The sequence below is a fragment of the Psittacula echo genome (genome assembly GCF_963264785.1).
Source record: "Psittacula echo genome assembly, chromosome: 1".
Classification (NCBI taxonomy): Eukaryota; Metazoa; Chordata; class Aves; order Psittaciformes; family Psittacidae; genus Psittacula; species Psittacula echo.
This window is the reverse complement of record NC_137735.1, coordinates 104077519-104096273: the sequence shown is the minus strand read 5'-3', so window position 1 is coordinate 104096273 and position 18755 is coordinate 104077519. Positions and strand designations below refer to the sequence as shown.

The window sequence follows — 18755 nt, the reverse complement described above, 5'->3', positions numbered from 1 at the left end:
GATTTGTGGCTGCATAACCATGAGAAGAGTTAGGTGTTGCCCTTACTTTATTTTTAACTATACAATCTCCCAGCTGACATTCTGCCACATTATAGATTAGCAGGCTTCACTCTCAACTATATCAAGGCTGTGTATAAGTGCAGTGTGACAGCCAGTGTAAATAAGAGTAATAAAAAGAAAAAACAGATGTAGCATGTTCACTCCAGGTAGATGGTTGTCTTTCGACAGCCAGGAGATTTGATTTTATACAGTGGCATCACAGAATTTAGAACTGCTCCCTGCATTTAGTTTTTATTACAGAGAGGTCAGTATTGATTGGTCTCTGCCTTTTTTTTGACATGCAGTTATTCTAAGATGCCATTGATAAGGGTGATTTTTTCCAAGCCAGTATTTCTAAAGAGTTAAACAAAGTCAAACATTTATTTATATAACAGCCAAAACGATTAATGCTTAGACCAGAGGATGTAAAGACCCAAAAGGCTTGTAATAATATAAACACAGATGTGATGAAAGTAAAATATGATCTTGATTAAAGGTTATGAAATGTTTCCTTTAAAGTAGCGCATTTGTCTAGCAAAACAAAATACACACACAAAAAAAATAAATGTAGAGAATAAAGCATAAGCGAAAACACATGACGAAGGGCTAATAAAATGAAGTACCCACAGCAAGAGCAAGGCATTGTAAAGAGTTTCCCCATCCTCTGTATCAGAGTAGTGTCAGAATAGACACTATTTTAGGAAGAGCTGGTGGTCTGCTTCCCAGGATTGGAAGACTGTCACTAACCAAAACTTTGGAGCTCAGGGAACTTTAAATCCTTGAATTGCTCTAGAATTTTATTTTTTTTTCCAGATGATCTTTAGACATACAAGGGAAGAAAGAAGAACCCTTCATCTACACCAGAATTTGGGGAGTAAACAAAATCCTCCAGAGCTGCATTTTACAGCTTCACTTAATTAGGATTTGTGTAACTTTGAGCTTTTATATTTAGGTATCAGACATTGTAAATCTCCAAGTATAAGTGCCTGAGAAGCAACACTTAAACATGCTGGTAAGTTGAGTGTGCATCACACTGCTTTTATAAGGCTTGTATGGCCCTTTGAAAAGGTAAATGCTAGGTAAACACAAACAGCTTATTAATATGTGAGGAAAAAATGAAAGAGAGAGAAAAGGAAAGGATTTGGCCACAGTCACACAGTAACATAGCAGCAGAGTTTCAAACAGACCCAGGAATTCTGACTTGCAGTTGCCAACATTGCAAATAGTTGGCTGAAATGGTGTATTTTCTACTCTTTCAATCATGCTGTCTCTATTTACTTCCTAAGACAAAAGGTTAGTTTACCTCTAAGGAGAAGGTATATGGAAAAAGAAGAAAATAAAATCTGATTTTGAGAATCTTTCTAAGCTGTTTATTAAAAATGGCACTATTTCAACATCAGAAGCTGAATAAAAGACTGATAGCCCAGATGAACGAACCAGTCTCAGAGAAAGAAAAAAAGGGGGAATGGTAGAGAAGAACCCAGACAATTAATTTGGATTTCATAATCTCACTTCTTTTCACATTATTTTAAAGATTAGTACACTATTAAAATACAGTTACTGAATTATTGTACTGTCATTTAAATCCAAGCGCTGTATCCCACTGTGGCACACACTGAAGGTCCAGGTTGCATAGTTTATTACAAAATCATGAACTACTCTGTGTATCATCTGACTGGCAACAGAAATGTGCTTAAATGACCTGGCATAAGCACAGCCTAGCACGCTGTACTAAAGCGGCTTTTCAGGACCTCTGGGAACACATCCGCCACATCTTGCTGCCTATTTAAATGACCTTGACAGTACAAATTACAGCCAAATGAGTTAGAAATGAGAAGCCAGAAAGGGGTTTTCTAAAACAATGCCTCTGCCACCTCACCAGGAACAAAGCCTCCTTCCCCCACCCTGGTTCTGTTCCATGGAGATCTTAGTTTCAACAGAAATGCAAAATACGGAACACTTACTGGCATGTCTGGGCAGAAGACAATGATGCTATTGTTGCCCCCTGAACAATGCAGCCAGTCAGTGGCTTATCCATTCAGTCTCGTGCTTATTCAGAAATGCCTAACCAAAATACATCAGAAACTGAGGTGCAACAGCATATATGCAAAGAAAATCCTTTGGCATCACTGTCCCTGAAGACTACAGTTGTCCACGCAGACAAAGATACTGGTAGCTTCCTTCACATCCCCTCCCCTTCCTCTGAAGCCACTCATGGTGAAATTATCAGTAGTGATAAGAAGCTGAGAGGTAAAGGCAGTTGTGAAACATGTATAAATGAATCATGCTGCTGATATTATCCTGATGAAATAATTGTATTAAATTAAGCAGGGATGTTCACATGACAGGATGGGTGAATTAGAAAATGCTCATCTGCAGCTGTACCTCCTCCTGCCACATTCTCAAGTTTTGATTAAGAATAATGCGTCCCTTCCTGCAAAGGTGGAAATTTTTCTAACTACATAGAAAAAGAGATGAAGACATAAAAACAGACTTCTTGGTTAGGATATGATAATAAACACAACAGAATTACTCTTCAGGTTCAAAGAAATCAGTTTGTTCTATTCTTACCCATGAGTTTTTGCACCAAAAAGCACAAACTTTTTTTTTGCATGAGAAAGCACAATTAGACTAGTTAGAAAGGAAAAGGCACCAAAGACAAGGCAAAGGGCAAATATTAGGAAGAAGTGCTTGCTTTCTTGATACTGCAAAGTGCACAGATGTTTCCTTCTGTGATAGATGCAGAAATATCTCAATCTGGATTTCTATCTATACTCAGAGCAGGTATTTTATGGTGTTTCTTTGCTGAGTATCTTCTTCTGAATGTGCTTCTCTCAGAAGGCAGATACTTTCTGGACTCAGCACATGTTACCCAACCAAAGTTAGTACTTCCAGGCTTTAAGGATATTGGGCAAATACTCTTAATTCATAGGACTCAAAACAAAGGGGGGAAATGAGCTGCTCTATATTTGTGACAAATATTCTTTTTGTTCTCTCATCTGCTTCTTTTAGGGGAGTACTCAAGGAATAAATTACTCTCAAATGCTGATTTACATAGGGGGAGTATTCTTGCAGTGTCGCCATTACTGTTAATTCAGAAGACTAGTGCAGGAACACACCAACTTGACCTGTTTTTTAGTACCAAGGACAGGCAGGATTTTTCCCCAACAACACTATTCCCCAATTTTTACAACTCTAGGGGCTCTCAGTGCAGATATTCTCTGGGGACTTTTTCCTTTCAGAAAGATTCCTAACATCTCCCCCTTTCATTTTTCTTTACAGGAAGCCTAGCTGCCAGGAAAGAAGGCTGCAGTTACAAAGACTAATTTGCTGCCCTGGAAACCCCAAGCTTTGATTTTGTCTAGTCCATGTGTTGTCACAGTAAAATAAGAGAGCTGCTGGGTGGTTTTCCCTTTGTATTTAGCACTGTTGTTTCCTAAAATTGTACACAGGATTCACAAACACATATAGGAAGAACAAAAGAGGAGCGTGCGTGACCTGTCTATAAACACATAAGGCCCTAGGAGCTGGATGTCTTACCCTGCTCCCCATAACCTTTTTATCTGGTGCACAGTGCTTATTATGTAGTACTGCTCAATTCTATGAGCCACAGAATACTGAAATAGCAGAGGGACCAAAAGTCAAACAGGTCAGAATCATTCTAGTCTTCCAGCTAGCACAGACATGGAAGGGTGTTGGCTGTTTCAGCTGCAGGACAGCCTAGAAGTGGTTGTCTGTGGAGAGAGCTATATAACTCCTCTTCAAATTCTACATCCAATGATGACCTGGGGCAAAAGCCTTAATTTTGTGTAGCAATTGGGCAGACCTCCACACACAGAGCCCTAAAAGCAACTCTTTAAAAGTCTTCAGGAAAGGCAAGTGCTGCACTGGGATCTAGCCCTTTGGGGTTTCATGGAGCACAAGGCAGGATGTTGGCCAACAGAATACACACAGGCATGCAGCTTAGCAAATGAGCAGACTGGTATGTGTTTACCCAAAATTCATTCATTTAGTTTCACAAATCCTCAGAGAAGCATCCTCCAAACCATACTTGCAGCTTCTGGCTGGCTTTGGACTGCCAAAACGCCCACCATTCTTGTGAAGTCTCCTGGTAATCTCCACAGACAAATAGCACAGTGTGTTTTCAGGAAAGCGGCTGCTATGAGATTTCTAGGTTATTTTTGCTTGATCATGAGTTTTCAGTCACACCAACCTCTAGGGAAACCTGACAACTTATTGATTCTTAACCCAACCGATATCCAAACTCCAGACATTCGTTTTCATCTGTACCAAAGTAACTGACATACTCCTATTGCCATTATTCTGCTGTTTGGGCATTTGCTCTTCTGTTAGGCTGAAACAAGAAGAAGTAAGAGTTGCTCACCACACTGCTTAGGACCCAGTATGTGAATTTTCAGTACAGCATGAAACAAAACCGCAGGAACAATGAGCTTTTAGCATTCGCTTGCACCTCATAATGAAAAAGCTCCTTCTCATTCTGCATCTCTGAGTGAGTGAAAATTTAACTCAGTAGCCTCATTTACAAAAAAACTTCAGTGTAGCTTGTTCTGAACAAATCCTGCCAAGTCTGGCTTGAAATGAGAAGGGTCCATGTTGAATAAAGATAAAATGTGAACCCATGCAGAGAAACTAGCCACCTGCGACTGTGCTAGGCTACACTTCATGCAAAACTTAAGTCCTGTTGTTAGTTTTTACTTTTAATAATTATCATCTAGTTGTATTTCTCACTTCACTCCTGTACCTATTTATGTGGTATAAGGCTATTAATGAATGCTTCTCTAGGAAGGTTCAAGTCAGCTGCCAAGCAGGAAGAGTGACTTAGGCACCGGTCATCAGGGACTGACGCAGATACTGTAAATCTCCAGGGGAAGACAACAACTGATTTTTCATGCTTTTAACCATGCAAATCACTTTACACAAGGTAAAAATCATTAGAGAGAATCACAAAATTGTGGGAGACAAGAGGGGAAAGGATTCTTCATAGAAAGAATGCTTCTTCCAAACTGCCCCCCACTGAAATATATGGCAAATAGTAAAGTGCAAGAGAAAAAAAATCACTTCTCCAGTGTACCACAGGCATATTAATTAATTAAAGCTCATAATTACCCTGACAGTTTTTGCTTTATTTTACAAATGGGAAGAATAAAGCACAAAGTGGCTAAGTGATTTGCCTAATCTCACCCAGAGAGTAAACAGCTGAGTCATAAGGAAAACCAGAGCAATTGCCACTCTTACTCAGATCAACATTTTGAGGTTGTTTTGAACTGAGCCTCTTAAAATGTGCATCTGCTTTGAAAGAATTTGCAAGAAAAAGAAGACAGTTGTTTGACCTGTGTCATGTATTCCTGAACTTGTGCTAGGTAGAAACTGGAGTGGCCTATGCTCTGAAGCATGATGGCTGTAGCTTGGGTCTTGGTTAGATTATTTATTTTTTTTAAATCCTTGCTACATAATTCTGTCCAAATAAAACCCTGAAGTCTAAACATGAGGCAGTATGTTCTTAATAATGCACTCTCCCACCCATAACAAGACTGTTTAAAACATGGAAATAGCGATCAGACTGGATATTGTTTGCTGCCTAAATTGAACTTGGAGTTGCTACCTTCCAACAAATAATCCCCAGTAAATGTTAAGCAGAATGAACAGCAATGAAAACAACAAAACCTGAAAGGACGAGGAAGGACTTGGAAGGAAATAAAACAAGGACCTGCAAAGCCAAACAGCATTATAAACTGGTACATTTTAAATGAACAACAAGAAAACAGAAGCCACACTGATCAAAGCCTCCCACCTCCTCTCTGTGGTGGATGACACCTTCGCTGGGAGCACACCACCACCTCTAACCCCACACCTGCAAAAGGAATTAATTTCAAAAAGAATACAGACCAAAGCGTACCATATCAAAACAAATTAGCAACGGACCGCTCCTCCTGCTGTGGTCAGGCAGGAGAAGCAAAGATGCTGCATGGATTCTAAGATTCAGGGGGAACAAAAAAAAAATACAAAACAAAACCAAAAAAACCCAGCTGTTGAAAACTTTAGAGGAAACAAGTCAAAAGAGCTTGAAAGAAAAGAGATTTCAAACAGCTTGGACAACTGGCAGTGGGCTAAGAAATTCCTTTTCAAAAAACACCTGTGCTTTCTCTGACTTTGGATATCAACGTAGTCTAGGTAGATTTTTCACTAAGAGAGGCAGAAACGTATGCAGGCTACAAATACAAGGTGCAAAGATAACGTGCACTGGTTTTATTCATAGATACACACAACTGTAAGAAAAATGTCAAAATATATTTTGTAACTGTAGATATGACCTGCTTGACAACTTGTTTTCCCAATTAATAGCTTTTCAAAAGGAAACACAAAACTCATATGCCTTTAATGCTTGCGTGCTATTAACAACACCCCATATCACTAAAATCAAAATGATTTCACAACTCTGTCTTGCTGGATATTTTTTCATTTCACCTCCTTTTAGCAGTAAGATGAAATCTAATCAGCAGTTCCATAAACTGGAGGAAGTTTAACGTACTGTAGGGAATGTTCAAAGCAAATAAGTGCTCCATCACCGAGTACTGCACTCATAGAAGAATTTGTTACATATTTATACCCGATCCATAATCACATACAGGGGGTTAACTGCTTGAGAGAACACCTGCTGGGAAGGGCTGTTCCTTTTCCTAAGCCACAGTCATGCCTTTTTTTATTGTGGATTCCTTGGGTCATGCCAAAGAGACTTCTGTTCAGTTCCTGACTTTTTAACAAACTTTCTCTGTGAACTTGAATGAGTCACTCATTCTCCAATCTTCTGCTCACGGTCACTGACATCTTCACAAAGTTATCATAAAGTATTATCAAATATAAACTTTAATGTTTTGCACAAGTGCAAATGGTTGCAGAAAGTAAAGGGCCACTTCTTTTCTCTCAATTCTCTACTTACAAAACTGGAGAAAATACATCCTTTCATCTATGAAAAGGGTTTCTTCTAAGCACACTGGGCATACAACATATATATGTTTATCTAACTGCATGGGGACACCATCATTTACAACCCTTTAAGTTAATAAGTACTATTGATATTATATAATTATCCTAATGAACATATTAATCAACCATAATAATCATAATTAAAATCAAAATATATTGTAGTTCCTTTTTTTTTATTTGCTGCTGTCAGTACTGAATGCAGATTACAAGCAGAACAGTGTTGAAGAAGTATTCAGCCCCCCTTGGTGAATAGACTTCAGATCTTATTCCTGATTCACACCAGCAAAAATGAAATCACCATCAGGACCGCTATCGGGGCCAAATTGCTGGCAGGCACAATGAACCACTAATTGCTGGATTCATTAGCAAGGCTCATAGTTTGTCCCCATGAGATGCTGAACACTTTCAGCTCCTTTTAAAACCTAGCATCTTAGAAATTAAAATTAACAACTGCAACTAGTATTTGTGTTATACTGTAGAAACTCAGCATGAATTTGAAGTCAGATCACAAGAATGCCAAAAATCTATTATGCAAAATTAGGCAGATTTTTATCTACCATTTTTCTGTTAATTCTGTAGAACATGCATGCATCCACACACAATAGATATTCCATGGTGTTCCTCAAGCCTAAACAATTGGTTAAAACAGTTTTTGTAAAGCTGAAAGAAGACAACTGCCTTAAAAATACCTTTCAAATAGTCCCAGCATCACAGTGCTAAGATTGGCCTATTCTTTTCAGACATAAAACAAATGTCTATTTAAGAACACATCCAAATGCATTTCCATCACTCAGCCAGAACACATTCACTTCCCAGAAACTAACACTGTAAGAGACGGAAAGAGAGAGGGAGAGAGAGAGAAGACCTTTAGTCCACCTACTAGCTTCACTGAAGGCAATGAATCCAGCCCTAGCTCATTTCAAGTAGGTTCAATTGTGTCAGAGGTTACCCACAAGCTATTTCTTGATGATTTATAGCTGATGTCTACAGATCTCCTTTTATTTTAATGATGACTTCAATACAGATGTTAAGATATTCTTTGTCTTCACAAAAGTATACGAGAGGGAAGTTGACATCTTAAAAAAAATTCCAAGAGGCTGATTCGCTATTTCTGAACAGGCCAGCTCTGGGCAGTTTTTATATCTCATCCAGAAGGAAAAATGGGAGGGGAAAAAAAGCTCCCTTCATCCTTTTCTCCCATACTAAACCTGCTATGTTTTTGTGACTTATTCTAGGCACAAATCCTAGAGCACTGACTCAACATGTATGTCACCAGTTAATTATGATCAAGACAAGACACTGGAATACTTCGTAAGCGTAAGATAATTTTATCGCTTCTCCAGTAATAACATGTATTTATATATCATTATTTTGCTCTGTTTGAGCCCAGAGCAAATTACAAAGTAAGTCCCAAATGGGAATCCTTCTGCTCAGCACTGAACTGTAATCATTTGGGGGTGAAGAACAACAGAGCAGGAAAAGCAGTAGCAAGATATACTGCATCATTTGAAATCTAAAATGTCATGCCAGTAAAACCCATGAGAGTTGTCCAAATGTGAGATTGTTTTAGCCGCAAAATTAGTCTCTGTATGTGCATGTATGTGAGCTTGCACAAGATCTATATGGATGTATCTATGTATGTTGGGTAATCTTCATCTCTATGGACATTTTGAGGCACTGGCCACACTCCATCAGGTTTGATGAAGTTCTCAAAGGTCTCACATCATCTATGTAGAGGGACAACAGGGTGTGTGTGGGAGTCATGCTCTAAGCCTTTCCCCTCAGGAGAAGACTCCAGTGCTTACCCACACTTTAACGGACAGCAGGGGATCCCCTGGAGAGAGGTAGTCTACATTTCCAAACATTGTGAGACTTCACAAATGAAACTTCTGGCACTCTTGGAGCACCTTGCTCATTTTAAAATGAACGCAGAAGAGAAAGTATCAATTCAGTTTGTTTTGCTTTCAGGTCTTGGAATATCCGTTCTTTTTGCTCATCATTAGGCTAGCCAAAATGATGCAGCTGTTATTTTCCTCACCCACTAGTCCCAAAAAACTCTAGTTGTCTGGTACAGTAGTGAATTTCCCATCTATTACACCACCACATCATTCTGCCTGTAAGCTGCAGATTACTGGAAGGACTCATTTAGTGTAAAGAAATTGGTATTTCTAAGGCTTTGAAATTACAAACTGTAAATCCAGACAGGAAATGTAGTGGGCAAACAGTCATGTGACACCATTTTAACTTCCGATATCATGAATAAAATGCTACTTGACATGCATTTCTCAGCCAAATGTATGTGCTGAATTTCCCTGACCCAAAATTACACCTGTGCCTTTTATAGCAAATGTTGAAAGCACAGGCTATTCACACAATTATGATAATAATAAGCAAACAGAGATGAATTAATTCATCCTAGAGTTTTAATTGCAGACTCTATTTTCTGTGGGCATCAGAAACTAGGATAGGAGTGTCCAGAAAGGGAAAGAAAATAACTTCAGAGAAGACTAAGAATACTGGAAATGGGCACAAAGTGGAGTCATTCTGATCTGCAAGAAAAGCAGAAAACCCAACAGAGTTTAGACTAGAAGGTCTCAAAATTTATTGAGGCAACCAACTGCTAAATTCAAAATATGTTAATTTACAGCTGTAACCTGAAGCCCATACAGCTCTTAGCATGGCTCAAGATAAAAATAATCATTGATCTGGAATGACTAAAGCCCTGAGACAGCTACCTTTGGAAAGAAATTCACAAGAACCCAACACAACAAAAACACTCTTCAGATTGTTATATACATATATTTCCTTCCTAATTGTACACTGAATTAAAGTTGCTTTAGTAATTCTATCACTACATTGCTCCCTTTTCCAGTACACTGCTTTGCAGTTTTCTCTGAAGCATTCTGGAAATGAATAAATGTACCCCTGAAACTCAAATTTAAGAAGCTTTTTGTCCCAGTTTTCCCATGGATATGTCATGTTGGGTTGTGTTTGTCACTATGTAACTCCTGTTGTATTCTGTTAGCTTGAAATCATGTAACACAATGTGGCTGATTCAGGACCTGACATGTCACTGCCTGGCATGTCAGCTGAAAGCCTGGACAAACCCAAGTGCTACATCTCCACACACACATAACTGTCTGAAATGACCCCTTATTTTAAATCTACTAGCAGGTGCTGGCACATTCACTAAAAAAAGTTTAAGAAACACCAATAACTTATGAAATACTCAAAGTTATATTCTTTGAGTAACATCATGATTGGAAATTGAAAAGCCTTCTCTCCAGTGTTCTCATTAGAGACAAGGTCTTCCCCTCCATGCACTCCACATGCCAAGATACTGAGCAATCTTTTTATCAAAGACTTTTTTCCTAATATTTCTCCCCCTCCCCCAGATACTACTCATGGCATTAGCTTATCTTTCCTTTAAAAGCAGCAAGAAAACATGTAGGAACTGAAATGAAACAAACAGAAACTAAACTCATGCATTAGCACTAAAAGTACACATTTTAATTCAGTCTGGCAGTATCAGTGGATAAAGGCATATGATCAAGATCAGAATTTTATATTGGTTTCATATACTAAACCCTGTTGAATTACATGAAAAACCAAAATGGTTTGTTCTGTCAGATTGCCTGTCTCTGCTGTTCTTGGGATGCTCTTGACTGTTCTCTCTGGATACAACCAAAGTACTTTTACAAATATGTTACAGTGAAAAGTCTAATTTTGCTGAGAAGTATTTATGCTGTAGCAGAATTGCCAACATGAAGTCTTCCGTGACTTGAGACTGAAAATTAATCCCACTTGATTAAAACAGTACCTCGCAGGTTCATTTTGTTACCTGTTTTCTAAACCTTTGAGATACATTTATACCAATCTGTGAGTTCCAGCCATGACAGCCTGAAGCTTTTTGTTTAAATAAGATTCTCACATACTCACATAACTCCAGGATCTGGGACTTTAAGGAAGCTATCCATTATAAAATCACAAGATGTAGTCACACTGCTTTGAAAAAAGTGTGTGAAATGATGATTTCCACATAATTTCTCTGAAACCCTTTTTTGCACCAGTTCATTTTACACTAAACAATTCAAACTGCATTCTGCACAACATATGTGTAGTTCTGAGAATCTTCAGTGAGGTATTTGCCAAAGACTTCATTTAACTCTAGAGCTAATACTAACCTATAAGAAACCGTCTCTTTGAATTTGAAAATAAAATAGATTTATTCTCCATTCTGCTGCTACATGTTGCTTCTCTCCAGCTATCCACAGCTACCAGGGATTACAGAATAAAATGATTCAGATTAAAAAATTTGTAGAGCTCCCTTGTTAAATGATAATCATTCAGCTATGGGAACAGGAATACTTACTGCAAAATATATTTCTTTGATGCTTAGTTTGAATTGCATTCTGCCTGAATGTGTCAAGAGTGGCTAATTTCAAATCTATCATGTAATGTGGAAGCAAACCACACTGCTGCAGACAAAGCAAGCAGTTTCTGGAAGCCGCTAGACTAATCACATTAGAATTTGATTCAATCACCTCAGAAATTTACTTTCTATGTTGAAAAGAAGTTCTACATTTGGTAAAACATGGCTACATTGCTGTCTGGTACACAGCCCTGCCAACACAGCCTATGCACTTTACTTTTGATGCCACATGCCACAGAATGCCCAAACACTTAAGATGAAGCTGCAAAAGGGAACATTTAATACCTGAATTACCTATCTCCCTTCTAGAAATACGCAATAGAATGAGAGTCCTCTCCTCCATTTCAAGCTGTCTCCTAATGCATGGAATAGGTACATTGCTACAACACTATTATTTTGCACAAGCTCCTGGAATAAACGCATTCCTTGATTTAGAGAGTCAAACAGCTCAGAGTCTAAAAAATACATCCCTGGAATAAAGGATGGCCTTATTTTGTAGAAATTTTATATTATGAAGGAAACTAGAAATTAAACTTATACTGGTACAACTGGGTGGTTTGTTATCTTTATTTAACTTAGAGCTCATATTAGTCCTTCATCTTTGCAGTACTGTGATACTTGAAAGCCCCCAGTAAAGACTGTTACGTATTTCTCCTCATGGCTTGTTCCCCTTCCTCAGCAGAAAAACCCTCTCCTAAATGTTTTCCAACTCTCTTCATGAACAAGCCCAACCAAAAGTGAGGAGGACCAAAAAGAACCCAAAACTAACAAAACCAAACCTTGCAACCAGGAACATCTGATTTTTCTCTGTTTCATTATGCAGTTTCAGATTCCACATTCTCCTAAAGTCCCTTTACTGCTATTCTTATGACTGTGTGATCAATTTGCAACATCAGCTCAACACCTATCTCAGTGTCATTAAAAAAACCTTGACTTTGTGACCCTTTTTTCTTGCTTGGGACTCTTCCATTTTCTTCTTCCAAAATGCCACTCCTTCTCATTAAAGCTTTTTGTTTCAAGTGACACTACATGGGCAGTTTTGTCAAAAAACTCTGCAGTAGTCAATGCATAGGCATTTCTAAGTAACAGAGTAAGATGCAGAGCAGAAACAAAATGTCAGCTGCCAGCATACCTGAATACTGAGGAATTTTATTCTTTGAAAAACATTCTCTATTTCTAGTTCCACTGAGCTCTAGAAAGTTGTTTAAAAAGTCACTGTTTATATGCCTGGATGTCACGCATAGGAAGAAGAGTAAGGGATAGGAAAATAGTTTCAAAGGTTCTGTCACCAACTCCATATTTTACTGCTTGGGATTAAAAGCATGAGCAGCAAAGGAAAAACGCTTCCAAGTAAAGTTATAATTAGCTACAGGGTCTCCATTAAGAATGGACAGGGATACCAAAGAAGTGGCATAGCACCAAGTAGCATAGCAGAGATAAGGCAGATGAGGTCTCAATTTTTATTTTTACAGCTTCCTATACATAGAATCATAGAATGGTTTGGGTTGGAAAGGACCTTAAGATCATCTAGTTCCAACTCCTCTGCCATGTGCAGGGAGGCCTCACACTAGACTGTCCCTGCATCCATACAGGGATTTTATCCCTGTATACGTCTATAAACTTTTCCTTAATCATCTTACAGCAATTTCTAACCTGTCTGATGCACTGACAAGGGGATTGGAAAATGCAAGCACTGAAAAAAGTTTTGAATTTAATGATATTCTAGTGATCAGCACTATTATGATGCTGAAGAGTTTAATAAATTAATTTACAAGACTTTTTTTGGTTGTTTTGTTTTGTTTTGTTTTGTTTTTTTAATCAGTGGCATATACAGAATTGTGTCCAGCTTGGAAATTCTCCAACATAAAAGAGCCTTGCAGATCTTGGTGGCAAACTTTCTTTATAAACATTGCATTGATGTTATAACAGGAATTGTACATCTTACATCATCTTAATAAGAACACTCATTCTTTACTTTAAATACCTCAGTACTCTCTTCAATAAAAATAAGGATGCCTTAATTTTCTGCTGCTTGGATAGACGTTCAAGCAGCTGCTGACCTCTTCAACCAATGAAGAGGACAGTAGCTGCCATTAATATATGAGGCCTAACATGTGCAGTGGGTTAGTTTCAGATAGCTTCCTCTGCTCTATCCTTCAGGAAAAAAAATTAGCAAACACGAGTCACACCATTTGATCACCTGTACACAGCCATGATCAGTCTTATTTATCACACAGCTGTCCTCTTTATAGCTGAAGTACTTCCCAGTGCAGTGCAGAACAATTAGCTCGTGTTTCCAAAAATATTTGGTATTACTGAATAAAAAGTGCTATGAAGCGGGATACACCAGTATCTTTCTGCATTTGCATAGCAACGCATCTAATCATCTTTACAGCTGAAAATAAATACTTTCCTTTAATATATTCAAAAAATGGCAGCTCTGAGGTACAAGGAATCTGTATGTCCACTTACCATCTAGGCTTCTCTGATAGCCATTGCTTGATGTGACAAGCAAGCTGATGCAGCTATGTACACAATGGAGCTTAATGTTTTCCCCAAGACCCCACCAGGATAAATTTTCACATTCTGAGCTATCATACAACAGAGAAAAATGAGGGAAACTGAGACAAATATACGCAAGCTAACAGGATGGCTTAGGGTAGTCACCTACAGTGAAGTTCAAGTCAACAATTTGCCTGCAGTAGAATGAGAAATATCACCTAGATGAATTTTCTTCTTACCAGGCCATTTTAGAGCCTTTTTCTTTCTCCTTCCCTTCAGATGCTTTTCCAATTTTTTTTTTTTTTTATCATGCATTTTTATCCTGAGTCAAGAAAACTTTCCTAGTGAAACTGGGAAGTATAGTCCCATCATCAGTTTTGACTGGAAGAAGAAAATCCCCAACCAGCTCCCCATAGTATATAGTTTACTTATTTTCCCTAATAACACAGCCCATGGTGTGTCTGAATTAAAGTTCCCATTTCCAAAGACTCTTTTTCTTTCTTTTGTTCCTGGTATCAGATGTACTTTGAAAGGAAGTCAACAGTGACTCAGTTGTAGTTTCATATTCAGGCATGCCTTGCCTGGGTGAGAATGGAACAAGCACACTGCTAGTCCCTTTCTACCCTTCGTATACTATAAACAGCATGCAAGGCACAGGTGGTGCATGTGGCAGCAACTGCAGCATTATCAGCAGATATTCCTCAAAAATGGAAGAATTTCCCCTGGAGAGTCTCTGGCCGTTTTAAGGTCAGTCTGTCCTGTGGTAGAGAGGCAAGCTTTAAGTCATTCAAGGGTGATTCTATTGCTGACTATAGGCAATGTGACAAACTTTCAATCTGATGTTTACTTTGGTGATCAGAGGATCAAATAATGTGAAATACGGTACCATCCTCAGCTAAGGATTCTCACTGATATTTGTCTGGATATTGCAGTTGAGGAGAATCTGATTGCGTATATCCAACTGCTTAGTGTTGTTTCTGGCCTGTCTGAAACACATTTTCTTTCCTTGTCACAACTCCCAGGTGCTACTGCTGAGCAAATAGTAGTATCACTGCCAGAAGTATTTGAAAAGAACAAAAAAAAATTGATTTGGACAATCTGTGTGCTGTTGCCATTGATGGAGACACAACTGTGAGTAGGGTTAGGGCTGAGGTCATAACAAGGTTAAAAGAGAAGTGCCCAGGAATCCTCTCCTGTCACATTTCCCACTGAATTGCTCCTGTTTTTCAGCAGATGCTATAGACAATGCACTGTGCTCCATTAAATATGGGGAATCATTTAGCTACATTTACAAGCTACATTGAAAATTCACTCCAGAATTACTGTACTTGAAAGGTTACATGGAAAGGGCTAGAATATTGCATCAAGCTGGCACTAGATGCTATATTTATACGTACTACACAAAAAGAAAGGAACAAAGGCAGGATGAACAGGGCCCTGGCTGTTTACAAGTGAGGGCGATGTAGCCATCCTTATTCAAGAGTATAATGCACCTCATCTGAAGTCAGCGAAGACTGTCGCTACCAGGTGATAATCTTGGTAGCACAGTATAGGTCACAGTTCAGATAAATGTATTCTCTGTAACATTGCTTTTTTAATCTCCTGCATGGCACTGTCCAAGCAAGAGGCTTGAAGTTAATCACAAGATGGACTGGTAGGTTATTCTGCCTAGTCCTTATCTGCACCTGTGCCTGTTCTCTCCTACTTACTTGGGAGCATGTAACCACCTTGAACACCCAACAGAGCAGCATGCAAGCTTTTACACGATCAAAGGCAAAATGTGCTTAAGACAGACTTTGGAAATCCAGTACAATTTGGCAAACTTCAAAGATAGTTGCCTTTCAAATGGGTTGTGGAGGAGGCCTTGGTAAATTTGAATGGTATGATTAGCATACCGGCTGTTTTTAAAACTGCTCAAGAAGAAGCTGTGTTAAAATCCATTTCCGCAAGACACACGCATTTTCTTTTGGACAGGCTCCACTAGCTCTGTTTCTTAAATCAATTTTTCTGGCACTGATTTCTTCTTGGAAGAATGTACGACACCAGCTCAGTTTCCTAACCAAAACTTGACAGAATGTGTGCAGCACAGCATAATGGCATCTCTACTTCATGGTTTCCTAAAAGTTACAGTACAGAAACCCAGGAAGTGAATTTGACTATTCCAGGTCACATCTGTTGAAAGTCGAGTAAGACAACCGAAGATGCCAGGGTAGTCTGCCCAGCACAGTGTTCAAACACTGGTGAGGGCCACTGATAAAAGGTTTGCCAAAACAGGAGTTGCCAAGGTCTTAGAGGAGTTTCAGGGATGTGCTCAAGTCTTACTAGATTTAAAGGATGATCCTTGGCAAACTCCCCCTGATGCTTCTCAGCATTTCTAGAGCCAACAGTTGTTCCATCTGCTGCTGAGGCCGACTTTGAAGAATCCTTGCAAAGAGCAGCACACTAACTTTAACACTATGCAAGAAGGAAAAATACACAGCTTTTCAGAAGTGACCTAGATGTTTGCCAGTAGCTTGACACACTCTCAGGTAAGGCTGTCTCCTTGTCTCCAAACACTTGAGCGTAATACCAAGGCTGCGCTAGTGTAAACTGTGGGCTGAAAATAGAGATTTAGCAAACAGTATTTATTGAAAGAATGTCTAAGACATTAGCTGTTCATCTGTGGAAGTCTGACGTACAGTAGCAGTGAGAAAGACCACCACACACTAACTTCAAGAACCAAGTTGCTGCTGGGGGATTCAGAAAACAGAAAACTAAAAAATGGTTGTGAAACTCAAGACAGACACTCCCTGACAACAGCTATAAAAATTAAATTAAAATCAGCACACGCAGTAAACTTTTGGAGCTGCTGAACACAAACAAGCTTTGAAAAAGCAAAGGAAGGTCCACACAGACACAAAGGTGTTTCGTTTCAACACTTAAGCTTCAGTTTCTGCCGCTGTGATGGATTTGCCAGCGTGTTTTCTGAGCGAGGCCACTGCACTATTGTATAAGCTTTATTCTAATTACTGTAGGCTCTATAAAGGTTTCTTTATCATTTAGTATTATAAATAATTGTGCTTCCAGGCTGGAGTTCAAAGCTCAGTACAGCATTCGCACAACAGCACAGGCAGGTCAGGTGACCTTTCTCCAATTCTCCTCTCTGGTGCTGAGGACAGACAAAGTGATATGTCTGTCATACGCCATTACCATTAGAACAGAATCTTGTTCTTTTATTACAACTGAACTCTGCCGGATTTCTCAGCAGGAATGCTAAGCGAAATCAATGTCTTGGATTTCCAGGCTGAGCTTGGAGGTCACAGCCACTCTATCATTTCTCAGCATTATCCCTTCTCTTTCTCTCGCTCGCTCTCTGAGCCTCCAACTGGCACACAGCAGATTGAAAACAGCATGCATCACAAGGCTCACGCTGCACAATTTTACAGCCTTTTGGAGCCCCCTTCCTTTCCTTTTGGCCCACTTTTTTTTCTTGTTTTTTTTTTTCAATTTGCAAATAAGTTTTGTTTGTGTCCTACAGAACTGCAAGCCAAAGGCACTGGAACACCTACAAATATGAAAAAGCAGTAACACACACAGGAGAATAGAGCCGATGCTGACAGTTGCCAGTAAGACGGTTATCCTTGATGTTACCAGTAGATATGGCAGACCTTCTAATTCCACGATTGCCACAAAATAAATACTGTGTCCCCTTAGATCTCAGCAGACATTCTGCTTGCGCATAGAGATCCAAAAACACCGGGATTTTAAGTATAGTGGATCTTGCAAGCTGCTAGCCACGCACAAAAAGACCCTTCTAAAATGCACAAAAATCTCTTATTAACCATAAACATGATTTTTTTTTTGGGGGGGAAAAAAAAACCCAAACCACCAACAAAAAAGAAAACCAAAAAACCAAACTATCATTCAGCACTGTATGGCTTTGTGATTCATTGCTCCCTACTATATAAAAGAAGAGGCCAAGCCAAGAATAAACTTTGGGAAGTCAGGAAGTGAGAAGAAAGAAAATGTAGACCCAGAACTTGATGCTCTAACACAACAGCTACCAGTTTCACACCACTTATTTTGTACTTTGAACATGTATCTCACTGAGCTGACAATGGTTTTATTTATTTGTCTGGTTATTTTTAATCTGTGCTGTTTTACCGTTAGGGTAAAAACAAGACACTGCTGTCAATTCAAGGAATTTTTTGTGATGTGATAAAGGATACGGACAGCATACTAGAGGACACTAACAAAAAGAAAGGACACATTTTTATCAAGCTCTGAATGTCACCTAAACGGGACTGCCTTTTCCCTGCATCCCTTAGCTAAATTGTTCCTACTTGTTTTTTAACACCTAAGATGCACCATTCAATCTTGACTCGTTACTTTTGCTCAGCTGTGGCACAAGCTGAGCTCACCTTGTTCCGGTGAGCTCAGCTTATGCCACAGCTGAGAAAAGTATGTGCTACCAGACATATTCTGTGTGTTTTTTCTATGTATAACTTGTGTACTGGTTGCATTATACAGCTGAACTACAAGCTGTTAGCTTGATCTCTTAAATGAGTACAGACCTAATTGCCCAGCTATGACCAAAACTACTCATCAGAGCCCATCACTTGATGGACAGAATCCAGCCCTGTTCTATCACACAACAGACATTCCTTTGGAGACTTGCTCCCCCACAGACTCCCACCGAACCCCAGGACCGGACCTGGTCACAAATGAGGTAGATGTCCCACTGCTTCCCATCTCTCACTGACACACTGCTAACCTGACTCCAGCCTAGAGTTCTGAA

General features: G+C 39.1%; 1 protein-coding gene across 7 annotated transcripts in view; it reads right to left on the bottom strand.

The window, feature by feature from the left end:
• SOX5 (SRY-box transcription factor 5) overlaps positions 1–18755 on the bottom strand; it is a gene marked incomplete at its 5' end in the record, with an annotated part of 294566 nt that overhangs the window by 38414 nt on the left and 237397 nt on the right. The gene's annotated exons all lie outside the window — the stretch shown is intronic.